At 34.6% G+C, this 4,421-nt stretch overlaps 1 long non-coding RNA gene across 1 annotated transcript; it reads left to right on the top strand.

The window, feature by feature from the left end:
* Positions 1 to 258: 258 nt before the first annotated feature.
* LOC140001435 (uncharacterized) lies at positions 259 to 1,552 on the top strand. The gene is made up of 2 exons (XR_011806655.1): positions 259 to 610; positions 744 to 1,552. It is a non-coding gene; the product is annotated as an uncharacterized lncRNA (long non-coding RNA).
* The last annotated feature ends 2,869 nt before the right edge of the window (positions 1,553 to 4,421 follow it).

The raw sequence follows: 4,421 nt of genomic DNA, 5'->3' as shown, positions 1-4,421 counted from the left end.
AAAGAAGGGAGGAAAACAAACAAAATAAATGAAGGCTATATGGAAGTGCAGAGGAAGGAAATTACTCTCTACTTCCCATAAATGAGCGATGATTGACCACGTCCTTGAAGCAAGGCCTCAACACACACAGCTGGTGTTCGAGAGGAGGACCAATGTTTTCCCAACGAGAGCCCACCCCTCCCCTCTTCTTCCTGTTTCCACCTTTTATTGCTGAGTGTGACATCACATGGTATGGAATATCCCTTCGGTTGGTTTAGGTCAGCTGCCCTAGTGATGTTTCTCTCCTCACTTTTTCCCCATCCCCTAGGAGGGTTAGAGAAAGGCCCAATGCTGTGCCACTGCTGCTCAGCAGTAGACACGACACTGGTGTGATAACACTGCTGTTCCAGCTACAAGTACAGAGTACAGCACTGTATGGCTGCTGCCTGGAAAGTTAACATTCTAGCCAGACCCAGTACAGATGGTTCAAGTTCAAGTTCTCTGAAAAATTCTGTATCTTGTTTGAACATCCACCTGAGATTTCTAAACCTGTCAATTAACATTTTGTAAAACATTTTTACAGCTGAGGGCAGAGGACAGTGAAATGTCAAATCTGTCTGAAGAGTCTAAGGTCAGTAATGATTGTATACTATATACATACATGATAATATGCATCATTTAAGAATGTGCTCTATATTTTAAAGTAACATTTGTACCACATTATATGAATGACTCTGAAGTCTGTATTTCTTCGTATTCTTCAGTCCTCAGGTCAGAACTTAAACCTGTGGTAAAATTCCAGATGAAATTAAGTTGCCCAGGACCCTCATAGTAAACACCTGCAGACACTGTCAGCCCTGGATTTTCACAGTTCAGAGGGAACTGTGTCATCTCCTGCTCAACAGAAGCTCAGGACAGACTGAACTGACTTCCTAGATTACTTAATGTCTATAGCCAGTCATTGCTATAAATACAGCAAATTTATTATCACAAATTTCTCATCTATCTATAAATAAACAAATATAAACTTCATGATAAAGCCTTACCTTTCAAATACTGGTGATCGGAGTAGAGGTACTAAAACTAAATGAAGCAGCATGATTTAACTGCTCTCCAGTTCCTTCAGGTAGTAGATACCTTGACCATGTGGATAAGATAAATCCAATATGATAAATCCAATAGTGCTTGAAAACCTGTTCTTTTATTTTTGTTTATTTATTAGATATTAAAATAAACAGATAAAACCAACAACACAGCAAAACATTAGGAAGAGGACCAAAAGCCTTAGGAAGATTTTTGCCTTGTTGAATTTAATTCTAGAAAGCTCACTGGTTTTCTAGCCAGAAATTAGGGTTTTCTGCTTAACTTTATGTTTTGGTAATCTTGTCAAGATGGTACTGATTATGTTAAAAATAAAATTATGTTTCAATGATCCAATGAAGTCTTGAATACTGATGTTCTATGAAAGCCAAGCGGAAAAATAGAATCAGTTTCAAATGGCTATACTTTTGTCCTCAGAAACTGTTTTGGGCACAGTTCAAAGTTCTTGAACTCACTGTGGAGAGAATTTATAGACCTTGTTTGTCTGCTCTTTCAAATCCCCAGAAAATGTGTGTACATTAGCTACCAGCTGAGGAACACAGCCCTCGTTCTTGTTGACAAGATTTGACTGATTTAAAGTGCTGCAAGTATGCTTGTAACGGCTTTAAAAAGGGCTACTTGGACATTTCCCTCACAGCTTAACCAAACTCCCAGCACTTGTGCAGTTTTCCGTGATTAACTATGTGACTTCTCTGTGCAATATTGTTTTCTCTAGAATTTCTATGAACTCAAATATTTATTTATTTTAACATCAAACAAGGGAAACTAAAATACTGTAGGAAAATACCACTTCAACTAAGAGCACTGTTCATAAATTGGTCTTGCAGATGTACACAAGAACTGATTTAAGAAGAGCTGTTCTTGTGAATCAAAAATCTTGTTTAAACTTTGTAACATGATTTAACAAAGAAGTCTCCAGTGTAGCATTGCTACTTATATTGATGCAATTCACAAATACATCAATTAAAATTGAAAAAAGATAGTTGAAAATAGATCACTGAGTTCAAATTTGTAAATACTGCCATAGGATATACAAAGCAGTAGGATCAAATATTTACACGTGCACGCACACACACACACAGAAAACAAAACACAACAAAACAAAACAAAACAAAAAAAAAACACAACAACAACTAACCAACCAAACAAAACCATCCAGCACTTAGCACTTTTTAAATGCATAAAAGCTGTGGCAATTGGAGGAAGTTAATAAAGTGTGTGCTGCTAATTCACTGCATGCAAATGCATGACTCTTGAGATGGCAGGTACAGCAGAATGCCTACTTCATGAACCTGGAGAAAACTTTACATTTCTCCCTATAACTGCCTAAAGATTTTGCCAATAGACAGATTCTATAAATGAAAAATAAATAAATAAATAAATAAATAAATAAAGAGAGAGAGAGAAAAAAAAAAAAAAACACATTAGAACTTCGCTTCTGGGTTTTGCAATTGCCATACAAAAGGAGAAATATATTACAATAGGTTGGGAAAAAATGGTACCCTATAGCAGACATTCTGTTTAATAGCAGGAGTTTTACATGTCTACTTTTTATTAATTTTTCTTGAAAGGTAATTCTAACAATTTTATGTCATGATTTTCCCTATAAAAACATAAAAGGCAAACAAGTATACCATGTTTTGACTGTGGGTTTTTTATTTTTAACTGTGTAGAAAAGAGTGGCAAAATATTTCTAAGTAGGAAGATTGTGGTTTAGCAACAAATATGCTTCTTGTTTTATTGCTAATTCTGGTATCACCAATGAGGACAATATTAAGTTTTGATGGGAGAAGTGAGCTTGATAAGGGAGAAATCAGAAATTTAAGCTGATGAAACAGGTTAATTTACTATACATGATGGTTAGTTTCAGAGTTGACACGGTAATTTATTCTCCTGACCACTTAAACTGTAATTGTTTGGTTCTTGTTCCTAGTATTAAGTACAAGAGTGAGAGAGTATGTCAGTTCTTATCATGCAAATAACAGTTTGCTAATAAACTGAACTTGGTCCATCCTTTCCTTTCACCACACAACAGATGTGAAAGACCTTAGCTGCTAAAACCCTTGACTGAATGACAGAGTATTAAAATAGTGGTAATATAAAGGAGCTTGCTTTCCTTTGTCCCATTGTCTTAATAATCTTCAGAATAAGAAAAATGAATACTTCATGATCACATCATTGTTATATCACCAATTTGCTTCATTAAGGAAGTTAACTTTTTAGGTTAATGATGACATTTAATAATGGTGAATTAATCTATTATCAACTTCATAAATAATGCTTGTTCAACAGAGTTTTCATTATTTCTCTATCAAGAAGATTAAAAAAAAATCATGCTGTCCAATAACATTACAAACATTGTTTGATTTGGAAGACCCAAAAATATGGCTTCATACCACACAAACTGCTGTGCAGAAGGGTGACATTACCCACTTATTCATAATCACCTAATGTTCCCATGTATGGTTGAATCAATTCAAAAAAAGTTGCAGAACTGACAGGAATCTCTATAAACTTTGCTCTCTAGGAGACATAACAATAACAGTCAGCCCAAATTAAGAAGTTTCTGCTCTTAGAATAGTTCAAAATATTTTTAGTGCAATTATACTGGACTTTCTGTTTTTCAGTGATCTAATATTATAAAATATATTTTTAAAATATTTCATAAAACTCTAGGTAGAAATGTAGTTTGAAGCCAAGTACAGATATCTAATAATAATAATAATATATCTTTTGCTAATTGCTATATTCGATCTTAATTCAAAATATAAAGCTCCTATATCCCTCCTATTTCCTGATTCTTTTTAAAAGCTGTATATAGCTTGCAATGTGTTTACTTGTCTTTCTTGCTTTTCCTTTAGTTGATGAATTTAGATTTATTACATCATTCACTTCAGGCTTAGTGAATAAGTCTGAGAGTGAGACAAATTGATTTTCTTGTTTCATGTTGTTTCTTTGCCGCTGAGTTTCCCAAAGTATGGTAAACATCAAAAATCAGCACAACTTTGGAAGAATGGCAAAAATTTATGCTGATGACCTGTCTGAATCAGGATATTCAACAAAATGTAGTGTCAGACACTAAGAAAAAAAATATTCTATTCCCTTGATGCGCATTACAATAGGAAATACTCTTAAAGAATAAGGAGCATCCAGGGTGACTTTCAAAATTAACTGAGGAGTACCTTGGGACAGGTCAGCTGAAGTAAAAGCTGCAACAGATCCACCAAAAGCAGTACATTTCCAGGGCTACAGTGTGGCAACTCAGCAGGGAAGATGAATATCAAAACCAAACCACATCAGACCCCAAGGAAACCATAAAATACAGGATTTTTGAAAATTAT

The sequence above is a fragment of the Anas platyrhynchos genome, chromosome 1, assembly GCF_047663525.1.
Source record: "Anas platyrhynchos isolate ZD024472 breed Pekin duck chromosome 1, IASCAAS_PekinDuck_T2T, whole genome shotgun sequence".
NCBI lineage: Eukaryota > Metazoa > Chordata > Aves > Anseriformes > Anatidae > Anas > Anas platyrhynchos.
Note: the sequence above shows the minus strand (reverse complement) of the source record. Positions and strands in the feature narration are given on the sequence as shown.